At 43.8% G+C, this 22,942-nt stretch overlaps 1 protein-coding gene across 1 annotated transcript in view; it reads left to right on the top strand.

The window, feature by feature from the left end:
* CNOT4 (CCR4-NOT transcription complex subunit 4) overlaps positions 1 to 22,942 on the top strand; it is a 1,808,607-nt gene that overhangs the window by 1,229,174 nt on the left and 556,491 nt on the right. The gene's annotated exons all lie outside the window — the stretch shown is intronic.

Genomic DNA, 22,942 nt, shown 5'->3' on the forward strand with positions numbered 1-22,942 from the left:
GAAGCACGAAGAACATAGTACAGTTGTGTACACTTACCATAAATGGAGATGTTTGAGTGTATTCACTGTTGAAGTCCTGGTTACCCTCTCTCCAGCCCCCTGACTTCTTAATAAAATTGCTTCCCATTATGGGGGCACCTGACATCTGGGACAAGAAAAACTGTAATGGCGTCGGCTGCATGCTTTATACCTCTGACTACCTGACATCATGGAAGAAGGGACAACGACCGACACAGGACCTGAGACTTTGTTAATCAGGCCGACTGAGGCCTACTGCAAGCAGATAACCCAAATGTGATGACGCACTGACGTCAGGGAAGAGGCGACAGCAAGCAACGCCGGACCAAGACTTTGGAACTCAGGCTGACTGCAGGCCCGCCTGACGGCAGGATAACCCAAGTGTAATAACTGCAGCAGTGAAGACACTGGTAGGTACAAAACTGTACTTTCTCTGCACTGCTCTTTGGCTTATCTACTGCACCTAGGGTATTCACAAAGTACCTAGCTCCAGTTGTTGCATTTTGCAGGCAAAGAAATATTCAAATATACCCATACCTGGACGATTGTCTAATTCAGGCAGAAAGCCAGGACATACTTTTGAATCATCTGGCCTTTGTAAAAAGAGTTCTAACTTGTCTGGGGTACACCATAAATGAAAAGAAATCGCACCTGGTACCCTGTCAACAAATTATATTCCTGGGAGCAAGCTTGAATACAACTTCCCAGATGGCTTACCTCACACCAGAAAAGCAAAGTCATTTGACAACCTACTTCAAACAAGTGGCCACAAAACCCTGCTATCTGCAAGACAAATAGTGCAAGCCTTGGGGTTCATGACCTCCTGCTTTCTTCTAATTGCGTATGCAAGACTGCGTATGAGGAAACTACAGCGGTATCTAAAAAGTCTATGGTATCAACATTCTCAAGACCTAGAAACAATGATTCCTATCATACCTTCCCTACGCCTAGAGTTCCTTTGGTGGGCAGAGGCCAAAACAAGGGTCTACCTTTCATACCACCCACTGCCGCCCAAACCCTAACAGCAGATGCATCAGACTATGCATGGGGGGCTCAACTGACAGGTAAGTGCATTCAGGGCAAGTCAAATGCACCTGCATATCAATCAAAAAGAAATGTTAGCTGTACAGAATGCTCTGACAGCCTTTCAAGGACCACATTCTTCCAGGACAACTAATGGTAAAGACGGACACACCACTGTTATGTGGTACATAAGCAAGCAGGGGGGTACACATTCTTACCCCCTCTGCAGACTAGCCATGGCATTGTGGAACACAGCCTTTAGCAACCAAGTGCATCTACAAGCTCAATTTCTGCCAGGAAAATTAAATTCACTGGCAGACGGACTAAGCAGAAACCTCATGGACCCACACGAGTGGAAACTGCAACTAAGGATTTTCAACATGTTGACAAGCAAATGGTGGAGCCGAGATATAGACCTGTTTTCCTGTCCCCAGAACTACCAGTTGGACAAATTTTGCACAAAGACTCCCCACAAACAAGCCTGGAAAGTGGATGCTCTTTCCTTCAGCTGGAAAAATCTATCAGTCTATGCCTTTCTGCCTCTGCTCTCCAAAGTACTACTAAAAATCAAACAGGACAAACCAAGGATGATTTTGATTGCTCCAGACTGGCCTTGCCAACACTGGTACCCCCTCTTGCGCAGTGCATTAGTTATCTCCTTGGCACCTGCCTCAGACTCCTTCCCTGCTGTCTCAGCAGGAGAACCAGATTCTGCACCCTCAGCTTCCAACACTGAACCTTGCAGCCTGGTTAATTACTTAATCTCTCCTTTACCATCCCTCAGCAAACCAGTGTTGGATATCTCCTTAGAGGCAAGGAGGCCTAGTACTAGAAAATCTTATGCTGAAAAATGGGAAAGATTCTGTGCCTGGAACCAATCTCAAGGGATGAGAACAGCAGTGCCCAATTTACCTCCGATTTTACAATACTTAACTGAGATGCTTCAAAAGGGCCTGTCCTTTTCCTCCATTAAAATCCACACCTCAGCCATTTCAGCTCATTATAACACAGAACATCCCCTCTTCTGTCATCCACTACTCAAGCAGTTCCTCAGAGGGGCCAAAAATTTAAGACCACCCAGGAGAGTTCCAACCCCAGCCTGGGACTTTAACTTTGTCTTGGAGAAACTCACTCTACCTCTTTTCGAGCCAGCTGCTACTGCAGACTTAAAATTTCTTTCTTGGAAAACAGCTTTCCTTTTAGCAATCACTTTAGCTAGAAGGGTATCTGACTTACAGGCCCTTATGGCAGTGGAGCCTTTCATCATCATTCATGCGGACAGGGTGTCCCTCAGAACCAATCCATCCTTCATGCCCAAGGTGGTATCCAGTGTGGCTCTTAATTAGTCCATTCATTTGCCAACCTTCTTTCCCAGTCCACAGAATAAAGGAGAACGGAACAACTGCTGGTAGCATTTGCTGCATGGGCAGAGGGGAAGTCTATTTCAAAGCAAACCATTTCTAAATGGATAAGCCATTGCATTCATTTCTGCTATAAGCACCATGGAAAACCTATCCTCCAGGGGATCAGTCCTCATTCCACCAGGGCTGCATCTATCTCTGCAGCCTTTCTCAGAGGCGTCCTTACCAGGGACATCCTAGAAGCTGCTACCTGGAGTTCTGTACATACTTTCGCCAAACATTATCTTTTGCCAATTTTCTCTAAATCCAGAGCTGGCTTTGCCAATGCAGTCTTGTAGGGCCTAATAGCTGGCCCTAATGCTATCTAAACTCCTCCTCCCAACCATAGCTTTGGGAATCTACCCAAATGTAATGACCAACAGTGAAACACGAAGAACTTAGTACAGTTGTGTACACTTGCCATAAATATAGATGTTCGAGTGTATTCACTGTTGCAGTCCTGGTTACCCTCCCTCCAGCCCCCTAACTTATTTTGGCTATACCTCTATTTTCCTTTATTATCCTTAAAAGTCTTTTTGGTGCATTTGCTTTTTTGTTGGAGGTATATATTTGTGCTTTTATGTTTAATTGCTTCCCGTTAGGGGGGCACCTGACATCTGGGGCAAGAAAAACTGATGTAATGGCGTTGGCTGCATGTTTTATACCCCTGAAGACCTGACATCATGGAAGAAGGGACAGCAACCGATGCAGGACCCAAGACTTTGTTAATCAGGCCGACTGAGGGCAACCTGCAAGCAGATAACCCAAATGTAATGACTGCAACAGTGAGTACACTCGAAGATCTACATTTATGGTAAGTGTACACAACTGTACTTTCCAATAGTAGTAGGAGCAATGGGTTTCATAAAGTATTTACAGTCATATTTAGATATGCTAATGATATGTGTAACTCAATATGAATTGCAGGAGTAGTAAATTCTTGACATGGTGCTGCGAATAATACTTCTGGCTAACATCAAAGATTGAACTGATACTAATTTCATGAACTTTAGTCATGCTTTGACTTAATGGGGGTTATTCCCATCAAGGTATTAGAAACGTAAAATGCTTGGAAAATTTAAAACCGGAATCTCAAGATTTTTCAGCTCTTTTTTCTTAATTTCCCAAGGGATGCTCTAACTCCTCCTCCATTTTTAGTAAGAAACAAAAGTCTCCGCAAAACAGATGTTTTAGAAATGGCAAGGGGGAGGTTCCAAGAAGAAATCTGGCAACTATGAAAACCAAGGACAGTTCTGCAGGTCAGAATGACTATCTGAAATTGGCCTCCAATCCCCACCCAGCCTGGCTGCTTTTTTTTCTTCTCAGTCTGAATCTCCACTTTTGTCTTTGGCAATAGATAATTTCAGACAAGTGGGATGTTCTTTGTTTCACTGTTGCAGTCATCACATTTGGGTTATCTGGTTAGCTAAATGGGAGAGATTTTCAAAATGGTGTCTGAGCAAGGACAGGGATCCATGCATCACAGATCTCCCCCCTCCAGATGTTCTTCGTGTTTCACTGTTGCAGGCATTACATTTGGGTTATCTGGTTAGCTAAATGGGAGAGATTTTCAAAATGGTGTCTGAGCAAGGACAGGGATCCATGCATCACAGATCCCCCCCCCCCCCAGATGTTCTTCGGGTTTCACTGTTACAGGCATTACATTTGGGTTATCTGCTTGCAGGTAGTCCTCAGTTGGCCTGATTAACAAAGTCTCCGGTCCTGCGTCGGTTGCTGTCCCTTCTTCCATGACGTCAGGTAATCAGGAGTATAAAACATGCAGCGGATGCCATTACATCAGTTTTTCTTGCCATGCGGTGCCTGAAGCAGAAGCAGTTTGCACGTGCCGGGCAGCCGACTCCTGAAATTTTCATTTTCGAGTTTCAGAACCAAGTCTTCAACTAAAGCTAAGTATCCCGTTGGGGAAACGTTTTCTTGCTCCTTTCCGATGTCAGTAAAATTTAATAATTCCATTTCTTGTGGAAAGCAAATACCTCACAAAGATTTTCATTCATACTGTATTCCTTGCCTAGGCCCTGACCACAACGTTCTTTGCTGTCGGTTTTGTGCTTTTATTAATCAACGCACTATCCGTCGTCTGTATATTTTCGCCTCTAAATAGTTCGGTTCTCGGTTCAGTTATCCAGAAATGTCATCGGTAAGCCATCCGACTACCGGAATTCTGACAAAGCGCAAAGATAAAGACAGAGACAAGCCGCCTAGGTCAAAAGCTGCCTGATGACTCTTCTAAGCCACTGGCCAGTTTGCCGGTACTCAGTGAGGCCCTTTCGCAGCCCCTGATACCTGCTACTTCTGATTCGCAAGCCTCTACTGAGACCCATTCGGAGTCAGGTATGCCGCGAGATGCTTCAACTGTTGAACCTGTGGATGTCTCTGCCTTAGATGGGTCCAGAGCTGCTGTGCAAGCACAGGCTTCTAAGGGTGTATTCAGGCCTACGGACTTGCATATTAAATAGACGCCTCCTTCTTTAAGGCTTAAACCTCGAACCATGCCTAGAAAACAGACGCCCAGGCCGCATGCTCTGGCCTCTATGCCTAAAAAACTAATGATAAGAATGGCTGAAGATCTTATAACCTTAATCAGGGGAAGCCAACCTCCCTCTTCTAAGAGATCTAGGACTGAAATTGTTTATGAATCTTCTCACCAGGATTCTGATTTTTCTGATTCTTCTGATGATCTGGATTTGCCCTTATCTACTTATGAGGATTCTGATGCAGAGGACTCTATTCCCTCTGCTTCCCCTCCAGAGGATTTTTCTTTTGGTGAAACCTTGCACACTCTAAGGGAGCATTTCCACTGGGAAAGCCAGGATTTTTCTGATTTGAAAAAGAGGCTTAGGGATTTCTTACTCTTGTCTCAGCATAGGCCTTCAGCTATACCACCTGTATTAGACACTGTTGATGCCTTTTTGGAATCTAGTTTGGCCCCTGATTCTTTGCGTCCTGCTCCCAGAAAACCTGACAGATATTACAGGGTTCCTGATTCTCACAAGTTCCTTTTTAAAAATCCTGTTGCGGATGCAGAGTCTATTTCACAGGGACCCAAGGGCATTAAGGCCTTTACTGCCAAAACCCTACCCCTTCTTGTAGAGACTCCAGGGCGCTGGATAGATGGGGTAAGAAGGTTTGCACTTTTGCAACCTTGTCTATCAGAGCCTTAAACTGTCAGTTTCATATGTTAAAGTATCAACAACATATTATTGGATTGCTTAAACAGAAAATGATGATTCCTAACTGTGCTGAAAATAAGGAATTACAGGATTTAATGCATTCTGCTGAACAGGTTGGAAAACATACTTTGCAATATGGGTTTGATTCTTCAGAGGCCTCTTGCAGGGCTGCTGTCACTGGGTCTGTACTCAGAAGGCATGCTTGGCTTAAGGAGCAATCTTTTCCTGATCATGTTAAAGCTAAACTGTTGGATGCTCCCTTAAATCAGGGCCACCTATTTGGCAACAAAGCTGAGGAAGTTCTTGAAAAGATGGAAGATAAAGCTAAATCTATGCAAACTGTTAAAGATTTCTTACAAGTTCAGCCTCTAAGATTTAGTAGGCATTGTCCCCCTAAGAATTGGTCCTTTCCAGCTCCTTCCAGGCCTTCTCATTCCAAACCCTGACACAGCAGAAATCCCAGGTTTCAGTCCCAAGGTACACACAAGACTAAGCAGTGGGGGGCTTCCGCTTCCAAATCTGGGCGTAGTAGGACACTTCCTATGGAAAACTGTCTCAATTACTTGATTTTAAAACTTCCAAGCACTTCCAAACTGAATGCTCCTTTAGAGGGAAAGATTGGTTTGCAGGCCAAAAACTGGGAACTCGTTGCCCAGGACAAATAGGTTTTAAATGTAGTGTCCCAAGGATACAGATTTCACTTCCACACCTTACCAATGCCAAAAGGTTGGCTAGATCTACCCCCAAGTCAGTGGGCAGAGGCTCAAAAGCAAATACGCTCTCTTTTAAACATAAAGGCTATTCAAACTGTGCCAGAAAAGGAGAAAGGACAAGGTTTCTACTCGAGACTTTTCCTGGTACCCAGAAAAGACAATTCATGACGTCCTATTCTGGACCTGTGTACTCTAAACACCTTTTTGGTAATTCCGAAATTCAAGATGCTGACTCTTCACCAGTTGCTTTCTATGCTAGGAAAAGATGCTTGGATGGTAACACTCGATTTAAAGGAAGCGCATACCTGCACATCCCAATCCGGGAATCTTGCAGAAGATACCTACGCTTCAAAGCAGGCTACAATCACTACCAGTTCTCTGCACTGCCCTTTGGCTTATCTACTGCGCCCAGGATATTCACAAAATGCCTAGCCCCAGTCATCGCATTTTGCTGTCAAAGAAATATTCAAATATACCCATACCTGGACGATTGTTTAATTCAGGCAGAAAGCCAGGACATACTTTTGAATCATCTGGCCTTTGTACAAAAGGTGCTGACTTGTCTGAGGTACACCATAAACGTAAAGAAATCATACCAGGTACCCGGTCAACAAATCATATTCCTGGGAGCAAGCTTGAATACAACCTCCCAGATTGCTTTCCTCACGCCAGAGGAACAAATTCATTTGACAACCTACTTCAAACAAGTGGCCACAAAAACCCTATTATCTGCAAAGCAAATACTACAAGCCTTAGGGTTCATGGCCTCATGCATTTTTCTAATTCCATATGCAAGACTGCATATGAGGAAACTACAGTGGTGTCTAAAAAGCCTATGGTGTCAACATTCTTAGGATCTAGAAGCAATGATTCCTATCATAACTTGCCTACGCCTAGAGTTTCTTTGGTGGGCAGAGGCCTTCCACCAAAACAAGGGACTACCATTCACACCACCCCCTGCCACCCAAACCCTAACAGACTCATCAGATTATGCATGGGGGGCTCACCTGGCAGGGAAGTGCATTCAGGGCAAATGGAAGCCAAGTCAAATGCACTTGCATATCAATCAAAAAGAAATGTTAGCTGTACAGAATGCTCTGACAGCCTTCAAGGACCACATTCTTCCAGGACAATTAATGGTAAAGACGGACAATACCTCTGTTATGTGGTACATATACAAGCAGAGGGTTGCACATTCTTACCCCCTATGCAGACCAGCCATTTAATTGTGGAACACAGCCCTGCGCTACGAAGTGCATCTACAAGCTCAATTCCTGCCAGGAAAACTAAATACACTTGCAGACGAACTAAGCATAAACCTCATGGACCCACACAAGTGGAAGCTGGAACCAAGGATTTTCAACATTTTGACAAGCAAATGGGGGAGCAGTGATATAGACCCGTTTGCCTCCCCCCAGAACTATCAATTGGACAAATTTTGCACAAGGACTTCCCACAAACAAGCTTGGAAAGTAATTGCTCTGTCCTTCAGCTGGAAAAACCTATCAGTTTATGCCTTTCCTCTTCTGCCTTTGCTCTCCATAGTACTACTAAAGATCAAACAAGACAATCCAAGAATTATTTTGATTGCACCAGACTGGCCACGCCAACACTGGTACCCCTTCTTGCCCAGTGTGTCACTGTTGGCCCCATGGCACCTGCCTCAGACTCCTGCCGTATTGTCTCAGCAGGAGAGCCAGATTCTGCACCCTCAGCTTCATACACTGAACCTAGCAACCTGGCTAATTACCTAATCTCTCCTTTACCATCCCTCAATAAACCAGAGATGGATATCATTTTAGAAGCAAGGAGGCCTAGTACTAGAAAATCGTATGCTGAAAAATGGAAAAGATTCTGTGCCTGGAACCAGTCTCAAGGGATGAGCACAGCAGTGCCCAATTTGTCTCAGATTTTACAATACATAACTGAGATGCTTCACAAGGGCCTGTCTTTCTCCATCAGAATTCACACAGCAGCCATTTCAGCTCATTATAACACAGAACCTCCCCTCTTCTCATCCACTGCTTAAGCAGTTCCTCAGAGGGGCCAAAAATCTACGACCACCCAGGAGAGCCCCAACTCCAGCCTGGGACTTTAACTTTGTATTGGAAAAGCTCACCCTTCCTCCTTTCGTGCCAGCTGCCACTGCAGATTTAAAATTCCTCTCTTGGAAAACAGCTTTCCTTTTAACAATCACTTCACCAAGAAGGGTATCTGAATTACAGGCCCTCGTGGCAGTGGAGCCTTTCATCGTCTTTCATCTGGACAGGGTGTCCCTCAGGACCAATCCCTCCTTCATGCCCAAGGTGGTATCCAGTGTGGCCCTTAATCAGGCCATTCATTTGGCAACCTTCTTTCCTAACCCACAGAACAAAGGGGAACTGATACTGCACTCCTTAAGACGTGCACAGACAACTTAGATTCTACTTGGACAGGACTAAATCTCAAAGGAAGTCTGACCAACTGGTGGTGGCATTTGCTGTAGGGGCAGAGGGGAAGGCTATTTCAAAGCAAACCATTTCCAAATGGATAGGCCATTGCATTAATTTCTGCTACAAGCACCATGGAAAACCTATCCCACAGGGGATCAGTCCCCACTCACCCAGGGCTGCATCTACCTCTACAGCCTTTCTCAGAGGTGTCCCTACCAGGGACATCCTAGAAGCTGCTACCTAGAGTTCAGTGCATACTTTCACCAAGCATTACCATCTGCCAATTTTCTCTAAATCCAGAGCAGGCTTTGCCACTGCAGTCTTGCAGGGCCTTTTAGCTGGTCCTAATTCTATTTAAATACCTCCTCCCATCCTTAGCTTTGGGAATCTACCCAAAAGTGCTGACTGTAACAGTGAAACACGAAGAACATAGTACAGTTGTGTACACTTGCCATAAATGTAGATGTTGGTGTATTCACTGTTGCAGTCCTGGTTACCCTCCCTCCAGCCCCTTCTTTTTCTTTTTTGGATATACCTCTACTTTCCTGTCTTCAAAAGCTTTTTGGTGTATTTGCTTTTTTTGTTGGAGGTATAACCTTGTATATTTATAGATTTAATTGCTTCCTATTAAGGGGGCACCTGACATCTGGGGCTTGAAAAACAGATGTAATTTTATACCCCTGATGACCTGACATCATGGAAGAAGGGACAGCAACCAACGCAGGACCCCCATGGCTTAGTTAATCAAGCCGACTGAGGGCTACTGCAAGCAGATAACCCAAAAGTGATGACTGCAACAGTGAATACACTCTAACATCTACGTTTATGGTATGTGTACACAAGTGTACTTTATGGTGAGTGAGTCATACTTCATTTTCCACAGGGGCAGGGTTTCTTTGAGATCTACTCCTTATTTTATGTTTAAAGTAGTATCAGAGTTTACTTTATGCCAAAATGTCCATCTAACCATTTTCTTTCCTGAACCTAAAAATGGAGAAAGGATGCTCCTTACTTTGGATGTCCACAGACAGCTTGAGTACCGTCTTGACAGAACTAAATCTGTCTGATCTTCGGATCAGTTAATTTCTTGTGAAGGTAAAAGGGGACAGCCTGTGTCAAAACAGACCATTTCCAAATGGCTGTCTGCGAAACTGTTATTTTTTATTAACACACAAAAATTATTCCAGGCAGGGTCAAGGTCCATTGTACCCAAAGCTTGGCTTGATCTGTGGATTTTTGGAAAGGGTTGTATTCCAGAAGTATTCTAGAAGCAGCAGTTTGGTCCTCTGTACATACTTTTACAAAACACTATGCTTGATTTCTTCTCTAGGTCTAAATCAAGCTTTGTAAAGGTCATGTTTCAGGGGCTTCTGGACACTTCTCCTTCCACCTCCCAAGTATAATTAGCTATGGTAATCTACCTATATAGCTAAGGCTGCTGAAGCATTGATTAGTATGATGAACATAAAGTTGTGTAAGTACAATTTACCATAACAGTAGATGTTCGAATGACTGTTGCTGCGGTAGCTGCTCCTCCCTCTGTCCCTTTTGCTTTTGCATGTTACTTATGCCAGTTTGTGATTTACTTTTTATCCTTCCTACCATTGTCCTTTTAGAGCTCAGCATGCATGTCTGGGTTGGCAGAAAACCCCTGAAAGGGCTTGTCTTTTAGTCAGCTCCACTTTAGCTACCTGACTAGACATGTGGAAGGTGCTGTGAAGCTTTGGAAGGTGGCAGGCTGTTATATCCATGGCAGGGTATAACTCATGTAGCTAAAACTACTGCAGCAGTGATCATTTGAACATGAACATTTACTGTTATCTTAAGCTTACTTACACAGCTGTATTTTGCCGGTGTTTCCTAGCACAAGTATTGAGGGACCTTTGCATCCTTCCTGGACAAAAACTGTTGTGAAGCTTTTGAGCTCTCCACCTACTTTTAATGTGGAGTGTTCTTTGGCAGGTGGAATGCTTGTAAGGTGCCCAAAGCTTTGAGAAGTTGGCTGGTGTAAGGGGGCAGAACCCACATAGCTGAGGCTACTGGCCAGATTTCAAATGAGCAAGATTCATTGTCTTTGGTTAGTCTGGGCTCAACATCAATAGCCCTTATCTTTTCAAATCCAAGTTCTGGTGTTCGTAAGAAAGTAGGTACTCTGGTGGGTAGACCATTTCTCTCTTATTCCAGGTTTCCCTTTCTCCCCCCTTTTCAGTCTGTCGCAACAGATGCTTCAGATTTTGCATGGGGAGCTGTATCAAATGGGATAAAAGTGCAAAGTATGTGGAACTAACGGGACTGAGAACAGCACATAAAAGCTAGAGGTGGTGGCAGTAATAAATACTTTGGGGGGGGGGGGGCTTTCAGAGTCTCCAGGACCTCTGCAAGTTGTTACAGACAAGCCTCCCTTTCAGACTTACTGGGATAGCGTGGGAGGTAGCAGCCCAGCTCAGTCTGAATATTTAGGCCTTTATATATTCCATCAGAGCAAAGTATTGCAGTAAGTTAAGCTAGACCAGGACAGACCATCACAAAAGAAAACTGAATCAGAAGGTCTTTCTGGAATTGGTCTAATTATGGGGAGCACTTCAGGTTGAGCGAATTGCTTCCTTTAAAAAATTCTGTTCCAGGTTTCCTTGCATACAGGCCTGGAAGACATATGCCACCTTATCTGCATTGATGGTAATTATTCTATCATCTTCTTTCAGCCATTTCTGCTCATTTGCCCTTGGATCCACCTTTCCTGCTGTTCTCAGGTCTGTCCATTTTTAAAGGGGTTTTACACATCCATCTGCATAAGAAACAGGTGGCTTCTCCTTTAACTTTGTGCTTAAAAACCCAATTCCTATTCCATCTGAAGCAGCTCATCGGGCTGATTTGAGGTTCTTATCATGCAAGACTCTATTACTACTTGCTCTGAGTTCTGCAGAAAGGGTATCTGAGTTTTTCGCAAGGGCAGGGTTTCTTTGAGGAGAAATCCTTTTTAATGGCTAAAGCCGCTTCAATCTATTAATCTCTCTGTGTTCTTTTCAGAACCAAAAGTAGAAGGTGGAAAGAATTGTTCATATTCTGGATGTCCACAGGGAGTTTGGATAGTAAAAATTAGAGGCCTTCCTTGTTTCACAGTGTGTGTAGGGTGGTTCCTTTGCTGCAAGAATTGGTGAGAGGCCCCAACAATGGGAACCAGATGTAAGGTAAGGCACGGCACATGGAAAGTATGTCCAAAACCATTAAACATTATTTCTAAGCTCTTTTGCTACACTGGCTTGTTTTCCTTGCCCTGCTTTGTTCTTCACTGAAAGAGGTCAAGTAAGGAGGTGTCTCTTTAATTGCCACTCTTAGAAGAAAAAACAGGTGTATACTTCCTTCTGACAGGGTAGTGAATGAAAAGGAATGGGGAGAGGCTTGTCTTGATTAGAGACGAGCAGAAACCTGAAATTTCTCAGGTCCTGTCAGGACACTGGAACTGTAGGACTTGGCACCCCCTAATGATAGCAGCGAACTCCTCACAAGCCTAGCTAATCCCTTGATGTTCATCGTGCATACAGCTGCAGTAATCACAGATGGGTTCTCTGCCGTCAGGCGGGTCCTCGGTCGGGGTTCTCTGCCGTCAGGCGGGTCCTCAGTCGGCCGAATTCCAGAGTCTAGGACCGGCGTCGGTTGATGTCGCTTTCTCTCTTGACGTCAGTGAGGCCAGAGTATATAAGACACAGCCGACGCCATGTTCTCCAGTCTTTTTTGCCGCGCGGTGCCCGAAGCAGAAGCAGTTCGCAAGTGCCGGTCGGCCAGCTCCTGAATTACGAAAAAAATTGGAAACCGAAGTCTTCTTTAAAGCTAAGTACCCCGTTGGGGAAACTTTTCTTGCCTCAGACCGATGTCAGAAAAAATTAATAATTGTATTTCTTGTGGGAAGCAAATACTGCATAAGGATTTCCATTCCCTCTGCATACCTTGGTTAGGCCCAGACCACGACGTCTTGGGCTGTCACTTTTGCGCTACTTTCAATAAACGCACTATTAAGCGTCGGGCGGAGTTCGCCCAACACTTTTTTGGTAAAGCCTTTGATTATAAAATGTCGTCGGAGACTCCGACTACCGTTTTGTCCAAAAAAACGCAAGGACAAGGATCGACACGCGAGGTCCGCGGTCCCCACCGACACCACGCCAAAACCAGCTACACGTGGTCCGGTTCTCAGCGAGACGCCTTTGCAGTCCCTGACTACCGACGACACTCCCTTGGCGGTGTCCTCTGTACCAGAGACCGCAGGTACCTCGGCCCTTTCCCAGACTACAACCGAAGCCATTGTTAATGTTGAGCCTCCTAATGTGGACAGGTCCACTTCCACCCATGGTGTCTTTAGACCCTCATCTTCTTTTTCCATTAAGGCCTTTACTAAATCCAAAGCAGCCAGGCATCCCAAGAGGCCTGTTGCACAGGGCCCTTCTCCAGGCCCCATGCCTAAAAAACAGATGCTGAAAATGGCTGAGGATTTGATTACTCTTATCAGGGGTTCTCAACCCCCTCCAGACAAGAGACCCAGGATGGAGGAAGATTCTCCCTCTTCTGATCAGGGCTCCTTTTTATCAGAACATTCTGATGTAGAGGAACACTCTTACTCCCCTTTTGAAGATTCGGATGCAGAACAGTCCATTCCTTCTGTATCTCCTCCTGAGGATTTTTCCTTTGGGAAACCTTGCACACTTTAAGGGAACACTTCCATTGGGAAGGCCAAGACTTTTCTGATTCCAAGAAAAGACTTGGGGAATTTCTTTTGTTACCTCAACACAGGCCTCTGGCGATACCTCCTGTTTTGGACATACTTGATGATGTTTATTCGGAGGCTTGCCTTAACCCGGATTCCCTGCCTCCTGCACCAGTCAAACCTGATAGATACTACAGAGTTCCTAACTCTCACCAATTTCTCTACAAAAGCCATAATGCTGACCCTGAAACCATTTCTCAAGGCCCCAAGGGACTGAAGGCCTCTACTGCCAAGAATCCACTTCCTGCCGAAAGAGAGTCAAGATCTTTAGAAAGGTGGGGAAAAAAGGTATATACCTCGGCCACCCTTGCCATGATGGCCTTAAATTGTCAGTTTCATTTGCTTAAATATCAACAGTTCCTGTTATCACAATTAAGGAATAAAATGTCTCAACCTGAACAACCAGATTTAAAGGAGTTACAGGATATGATGCATAGTGCAGAGCAAGTGGGTAAACACACCTTACAATGTGGCTATGATGCCCTAGAGGCCTCAAGTAGAGCGGCTGCTACAGGATCAGTGATTCGTAGACATGCCTGGCTTAGGGAACAAAGCTTGCCTGATCATGTGAAAGCTAAACTTCTAGATGCTCCTTTACAAAAGGATGTGCTGTTTGGTACTAATGCTGAGGAGATATTATGGAAAATGGAAGAAAAAGCCAAATCTATGCAAACTGTCAAAGCTTTTTTACAGGACCAACCACCACGTTTTAGCAGAAATTGGCCTTCAAAAAACTGGTCCTTTCCAGCCACTGACAAGCCCCAAAGAGGTAGATACAGACGCACAAGGGGCAGAGGGCAATCACAAGGATCATATAGAGGCCGACAATGGCAAACTCCAGCACCAAGAGGTGGCAAAGACAGTGCACAACAATACAGAAAACAAACCCAATGACTCCCTCATTTCCATGCCAAGCAGGTCTCAGCTGGCAGCACCTTTGGGAGGGAAGCTAGCATTATTTGCAAGAAATTGGCATATTGTCACAACAGACAAATGGATCCTGGACGTTATAAACAGAGGCTACAAATTTCAATTCCACACTCTTCCAAAAATGAGAGGCATACCAAACCTGCCTCACAATCAAAAGGCAGAGGCACAACTACAAATTTTAAAAGCTCATAAGCATGAGAGCTATACAAGAGGTACCTACTCACGAACAAGGTCAAGGTTTTTATTCAAGACTTTTTCTGGTACCAAGGAAAGGAACCGACTGGAGACCAATTTTGGACTTATCCATCCTAAACACATTTTTACTCGTACCAAAATTCAAGATGCTCACATTACAGCAGCTTCTTCCCATGCTGGGCAAGGAGTTTTGGCTGGTAACATTGGACCTCAAGGAGGCATACCTGCATGTCCCAATCAGACAAAGTTGCAGAAGATACCTCAGATTTCTTGCAGGTTCAATCCACTATCAATTCTCTGCATTGCCCTTTGGCTTATCTACTGCGCCCAGAGTATTCACAAAGTGCCTGGCATCAGTAATTTCCTACTGCAGACTTCAAGGGATACAAATTTACCCTTATTTAGACGACTGCCTGATCCAAGCGGACAGCAAGCACATACTTCTGGAACATCTGGCTTATGTAACACGGTTAATGCATTCTCTGGGATATACAATCAACAAAAAGAAATCCAGACTAACACCATCTCAGAAAATAACTTTCCTGGGTGCCAACTTGGACACAAACACCCAGATGGCCTATCTAACGCCAGAAAAACAGGGGCAGCTAACTCAGTACTTCAAAATACTAGCAAAATGTACCAGGCTTACTGCAAGGAAAATCCTGCAGGCTCTGGGCTTCATGGCATCTTGCATTCTTTTAATCCCGTGTGCAAAGCTGCATATGAGGAAACTTCAATGGTACCTAAAAAACCTATGGTCTCAACACAGTCACAGTTTGGAGACAATAATACCAATAATTCCATGTTTGCAAAAGGAATTTCTATGGTGGGCCCAATCATGTCAAGCAAACACAGGCCTCCCATTCTGCAAGCCTCAAGCAAACCAAGTCATCACAACAGACGCCTCAGACTACGCCTGGGGGGCTCACATGACAGACAAGTGCATTCAGGGCAAATGGCCCCAAAAGGAAAAGCACCTTCACATCAATCAAAAAGAAATGCTAGCAGTAATAAATGCAATTACAGCTTTTAAGGACCTCCTGCATCCAGGACAATTACCGATAAGAACAGACAACACCACAGTAATGTGGTACATAAACAAACAAGGCGGAACACATTCATACCCCTTGTGCAGACTAGCCATGTCTCTTTGGAACTTGGCTCTGGAATGACAAATCGAACTTCAAGCACAGTACTTGCCAGGATTGGAAAACACGCTGGCAGACAATCTAAGCAGAAATATGACAGATCCACACGAATGGAAGTTGCATCCTCAGGTGTTTACAGAGATAATACAAGAGTGGGGGAGGCCAGACATAGATCTTTTTGCCTCCCACAGGAATCATCAATTGGAAAAGTTTTGTTCAAGGACCTTTCATCCAAAGGCCCGGAGAGTGGATGCCCTTTCTTTCAGTTGGACAGCATGGACAGTTTACGCTTTCCCACCTCTGCCTCTTCTGCCCAAGGTGCTCTTGAAAGCAAGAGCAGACAGACCGAAGATGATACTGATTGCTCCAGATTGGCCAAGGCAACACTGGTATCCGCTCCTGAGGAGTCTAACACATACTCCTCCCTGGTTCCTACCTCTAATGCCTCTTCCTGCTGACTCAGCACAGCTACAAAACTCTTCACAGTCAGCTGAAAACACTCAATCTTGCTGCATGGAAAATTCCTTAACACCACAACAGACCCTACTCTCCAAGGAGGTGCATGATGTCATTTTGGAGGCCAGAAGACCATCTACTAGAAAGGCTTACACCGAAAAATGGAAACTGTTCTGCTCTTGGAATGAGAAAAAAGGCCAGGACCCTAAAAAGCTGAATTTGCCTCAGATATTACAGTATCTAGCAGAGCTACTGAACAGTGGACTTTCATTTTCTTCTATAAAAATCCACGCCTCAGCCATTTCGGCTGAATTCAACTCGGATCCACCTTTATTTTCTCACCCACTCTTACGACAGTTCCTCAGAGGGGCTAAGAATATAAGACCTCCAAGGAAACAACCAATACCAGCCTGGGATCTTAATTACATTCTAGAAAAATTAACATTGCCTCCTTTTGAACCAGCTGCATCAACAGATTTGCAATATTTGTCCTGGAAAACAGCCTTCCTTCTGGCCATCACTTCAGCTCGTAGGGTTTCGGAACTACAGGCCCTCATGGTGGTGCAGCCCTTCCTCATCTTCCATCAGGACAGGGTTTCCCTTCGTACCAACCCGTCATTTATGCCTAAAGTGGTATCCAGGGCAGCTTTAAACCAAGCCATACACTTACCCACCTTTTACCCCAATCCTCAAAACAAAGGGGAAAGGTTGCTACATTCTTTAGACATCCATAGGCAGCTACGCTATTATTTGGACAGAACAAAGTCCTTCAGGAAATCAGAACAACTTTGTGTCCTATGCTGTAGGGGCTCAAGGGAAGCCAGTGACCAAGCAGACAATTTCAAAGTGGATAGGCCACTGCATACGGTTCTGTTATTCATATCATGGGAAATCTGTCCCCACAGGCATCAGATCCCACTCCACCAGGGCCACAGTTAACCTCTACAGCCTTCCTCAGAGGAGTTCCTACCAAAGACATTATGGATGCAGCCACTTGGAGTACATACCTTCACAAAACACTACCACCTGCCTTTATATTCCAAAACTAGAGCAGGCTTTGCCACTGCTGTCTTGCAGGGCATTCTGGCTCATCCCAGTTCCAACTAGTACCTACCACCCTGTGTGTAGCTTTGGGACTCTACCCATCTGTGATTACTGCAGCTATATGCACGATGAACATAGTACAGTTTTGTACCTACCATAAATGTAGATGTTCGAGTGCTAATACAGCTGCAGTACAAGTTACCCTCCCGCCTTCCCCACTTGGTAAAGGCATAGGGCCTAACCCCCTCTTCATACAACCTGACTGGGTTATCCTTCTATGGTTTATTTGCTTGCAACTACTGATTTTGGATTATATTGCATTGCTTGTGTGTGTATATATATATATATATATATATATCTATATATACATATATATATATATAGATATATATATAGATATATATATATATATAGATATATATATATAATTTATGTATTGCCTTCCTTCTGGGGGCACCTGACATCTGGGGCAAGAAAGACTGATGAACATGGCGTCGGCTGTGTCTTATATACTCTGGCCTCACTGACGTCAAGAGAGGAAGCGACACCAACCGACGCCGGACCTAGACTTTGGAATTCGGCCGACCGAGGACCCGCCTGACGGCAGAGAACCCCGACTGAGGACCCGCCTGACGGCAGAGAACCCATATGTGATTACTGCAGCTGTATTAGCACTCTAACATCTACATTTATGGTAGGTACAAAACTGTACTTTCCTGTTACCTTCTCCAGATCACACTGCCATTATTAAAGCAGTGACATTTCCATACAGCTCAAATGTTTTGGGAGTGTATTTGAAAGCTTTCAGTGTAGCCAAGTTTGAATTTTCTTGCCTGGCAGTTCTAATCAGTATAGTTTCAGCAGCGTTATCTCCCCTTCCTTTGTGCTTTACTTGTCTTTTTCTTCAAGTTTCTTCCCTTTCTGTTTTTTCCTCCCATCCCACTCCATACCTAGTCATTTCTTGAGCTGTTGGCCCACTTTTGGCCCACATTTGTGTTGTCTTTTAACAACAAAAAGAGAAATCTGTGGTATTCCTTGAAGTCTCAGAAAAATCCAGTATGCAACCTATACTGGGCCCCTCGAAGTCTCAGGAAAAACCCAGTATGCAACCTGTAGTCTTGTGAACGGAATATGCATGGACCTAGTTTTTCTGTTTTAAGGGTTGCAGTTACTCTTGAGTGCAGTCTTACACCCTCAAGCCAATTATTTTCTTAGGTGCCACACTTCAACAGATCCCCATGGCCTTAGTGCTTTATTTTTAACATTTATCACTGTATTTCAAGGTTAGCAATTATTTTTGTTTTTTCATCCTATTTAGGTTTTCAGTTGTATATCTTTACACGTGTTCATTCTTGTTATGATTTGTTTTTTTGACACACAAACCTGATGTATTTATTTGATAAGAAAGTGATCTTTATTAAAAGCTATGTATTAGTATTTATTCTGTTATATGTCTATTGGTAGTAAACGGCCTCTTGTTGATACCATTGTGGTAGTTGTCCATACTAAGGGCATCTTGGAGGATGCTCAAGTCATTCATCTCCCTAAGGAGGATTCCAAGATAATGGCTAGGGAAGTGAGTATATGCATCCAGTGCATTTGTGGTCAGGGATTTAAGCAGTGTGATGCATGTGGTTCATTGTCAGGGAGAGATTGGTCAGAAAGCAGCTAAGAATCTGAGACAGCTGCCAGCTGGTGAGTTCATCTCATTTGGAGCGTGGCCACATTGAATACCTCTTAAATACAGCCTTTGCCAATACCCCCTATGAGAGCAGTGTGCTGTTTGGGCAACAAGGGAGAGGCTGCCTGTCTTTCAGCAGGAGGTCAAAACTCTCACTGCCATGGAATTTAAGTTTATAATCCCACCAAAAAAAACTTTCAGTGGAACCAGTAAGGGGCAAGCACTCCTGGATTTGGAAGTCCCAACAGCCCCAGCATGGACAGCAACAGGACAGAGATTCCCCGAGACAGAGGGGAATCTGTCCGGATGCCATCCTAGATGGAGAGGTGGTCCACATGACCAAGGGAAGGATAGGGTTTCCTCTTGAGGTTTTTGTCCCCACAACCCCTGATGGTTTCCAAGCTCTTCCTCTCTGGAAGGCAGCCTGAGCTCTCTCTCCTTACGCATTCCAGTGTGTGGATATCTTTCACAGTGAACTTGTGTGTAAGGAGAGTTGTATCCAGTGATAACTGCAATCCCTTCTATGCAAAACCCTTGATTCAGATTTCCCAACCTCTTTCCACACCACCCAGACAAAAGGAAGTAGATTTGGAAAATGTTTAACAACTTCTCCTGAAAAGAGCAATTCAAGAGGTCTCACCGGAACAGGCAGGGTCTGGATTTTACTCCAGATTCTTTTTAGTACAGAAAAAGACCAAGGACCTTAGGGCAATCCTCAATCTGAGCTGGCTCAATTTTGCAAATAAGGAGACTTTCCACATGGTCACTGTGTAGTCCATTCTGTCATGCCTCCAGGTAGAGAATTGGATGTGCTTTGTGGATCTTCAGGATGCTTATTTGCACATAAAAATGAACAAAGTATCAACAAGGATCCATTGCTTTCAAGTTGGAGCTGATCACTTTCAGTTCAAGACCTTGACGTAGGCCTCCTTAGCGTTCACCAAATACATGGCCCCAGCTTACATTCAACTTCTAGTATTACACATTTTTCCATACTTAGACAATTGTCCCCTAATAGCTCCATTTGTGCATCAATTTTATGCTAGCAAGACAACTACTTCAGCAAAGATCAGCCTCCAGCAGCAAATGTTCTCAAGGTTCTGGGTCTTAATGGTGGAGGTCATTTCAGATGGTTCACAATGCCAGACTTCACACTCTTCCAAGTACAATGGTATGACATGATCAAACTTTCTTGAACAGTCACATGAAAGCCTAACCTAGTGGAAGAACCCATGCAACCTTGAAAGCAGATCCCCTTCACTAAACCAAAACCTCTTGCAAAGATTACCACAGTGTTTGGCAAGAGTGTTCAAGGTTCAATGACTTCAGTGGAGGCCTCCCTGCACATCAACATGCTGAAGATATGAGCAGCCCTCCTAGCATTGTAGACCTTCCAGGATGAGCTCCCTTGAGGTGCCTTTGCCATAAAATATGACAATATCCAGTGGTTTGGTACTTGAACAAGTAAGGGAAAACTCTGTCTTAGCCCATGTGCAGAGAAGCAGTGAGAGTATGGGAATGAGACCTGATCTTGCAACACAGACACGCAAAAGTCTATCAACGTAAATGCGGACAGTCTAAGCAGGCAGATCTGTTGCCCCATGAGTGGTACCTGTACAACAAAAATAGTAAACGTATTCAAAAATTGGGGAAGACCTTGCTGTGACCTTTTTGCTTCAGCATTCAACAGCAAATGCCCTCACTTCTTCAGCATAGTTCCTCAGGAAGAATCTCAAAATGAGAAAGATAAAACGCACCCAAAATTAAACAAACCAAAACCAACAACACAATAGGGTACTCAGAAACCACAGTGTGTAAGAGCTGAAAATTTACACGGCTTTGCAAATCACACACATGAAACGATGCTCAACAGTAATCACCATGTTTTCATCCTAATCAAAGGATTTCATTAGCTATCTGCCCATAACCATCTTCCAGTCATTAAAAACTGATTACATATTTAAAGGCACATCTGTACAAAACATTTTCAGCAAAACAAAATATTCCTTTCAATACAAAATTATAATACAAAATGAATGTAATCATCTTATCAAAAAGTAACAGTAAACCACTTAGAAAATTCACAAATGTTTTATCAGTTGTTAAAAGATATTAAAAAGTCATTTTAAAAATCCAATATTGGGTATATTTTACCAAAAAACATACTAAAAGTAATGGTACCATGTTTTGGCCAAGTGATGTAAATACAATTCAACCCCAGTAGAAAAAAATAATGTACTTTACCTTTACCTAAATTTTGTTCAGGACTTACTATTTTGTTTTAAAGTCTTGCTGCTGGCCTTAGTTGTAAAATGGAGACCAGGGAGATGATCTCATTTAATCTGGTGTTCTGTTGAAAGTCTCATTTAATTGATCCTCAGGAAGAACAGGCATCCAAGGAAGCATTCTCCCAAGATTAGTCCCTGTCTCTCCTACACCTATCCCATCCTTCCTCTCATACCATGACTGTTGCAGAAAGTCAATATTTGCAAGCCTCAATTCATTCTTATGACAACTTTCTGGCCCCACCAGATTTTGTTCCACTGGCTATGGCCTCACTGGAAGGCGAAACCCATTTTCCTTCCACAGAGTTCCACTCTGGTAAACCATCCATTCTGACGGCCTCATCTGGACATTGTCACTTAGTTTCTCCATTTCCAATACTAGCTATTAACTTTCGGTTCCCTCCTTATATTAGTGAGCTGATAACTGCTTCACGGGAAGCCTCAACCAGATGAACCTATAAGAACAGGTGGAAGAAACTCTGAGTAGGCTTCAGACAGGCTTATTTCAAATATTGTTGCAGTCTTAAAAGGGGTGTAAGCTTTTTAACAGAATTGCATAAGAGAGGGGCTTGTTACTCCACAGTTAAGGTTCATTTGTCAGTTTCATGCATTCACAAGGGTTTTCCAAATCACTCAGTTGCTTACTCTTCTAAGCCTTCGTTAAAGGTTTCTTTCATTCCAAGCTGCCATTAACCATACCAGCTCCAGCTTGGGATTTTAATTTTGTGCTTGAGAGTGTGACCAGACCTACCTCTGGACCAGCTCCTTCAGCTGGCCTTAAGTTCTTGTCATGGAAAACCACTTTTTTGGTAGTTATTACTTTTGCTAGGAGAGTTTCTGAGCTTCATGCCCTTTCTTCTCAATACCCCTACATAATTTTTCAGTCCAAGACTGTATCTCTTGGGGGGAAAAAAACTTCCTTCATGCCCAAGGTGGCTGTTCAGACAAACTTGGATCAAGTTGTCCCTCTACCAGTGTTTTTTTCCTAAATATTCTAATGAGCGAGAGTACCTGTTGCATTATCTGGATGTTCACAGGCAACTACATTTTTACCTGGACTGTACAGAGAGGGCTCCTGGAAAAATGAGCAACTCCTAGGCTTGGTGAAAGATTACCAGGTTTACCTTGGCAAAATGGAATTTGGATGTTTTTTCACTTTGTTATACTTAAGACATTTGAAAGCTTTCTGTCCCACTAAAGGCTCGCTCAGTTACGACTCGGGTTTACATCGACAGCTTTTCTTCGTAACGTTCCACTTGATGAAATTCCCATAGTGGCTTAGCTGATCTTTCCTGCATACTATTGTTTAAGCATTTATAACCCTTTTTTTCCTAGAACAATAGCATTCTTTGGAATGACCATTCTCAGAGGTTTACTGGGATAAGTTACCTTGGTTAACTGGACACTGTCCAGACAGGACCCCAGAAATAAGTTATGTAGTTAACAGAAAGTTAGATTTATCTGGTCCCTTTTTGGACACTGGAACAACTCCTCCCTCCTTCCCTTGCCAAATCTTTGAGTGTTCTGTGTGAGGCTGTAGCTGAGTGTCCTTTTGTTTACTTATTCATTTATCTCTCTCTTGCTTAATATTGGCAGTTTTGTTATGGAGAAGACAGCAGTAACCAGGGTTAAGGGAAGGGAGAAGTTTAAGTTGTGAGAAGTTCATTGCC

This window comes from Protopterus annectens, chromosome 11.part0 (genome assembly GCF_019279795.1).
Source record: "Protopterus annectens isolate FY-2018-M chromosome 11.part0, PAN1.0, whole genome shotgun sequence".
Classification (NCBI taxonomy): Eukaryota; Metazoa; Chordata; order Ceratodontiformes; family Protopteridae; genus Protopterus; species Protopterus annectens.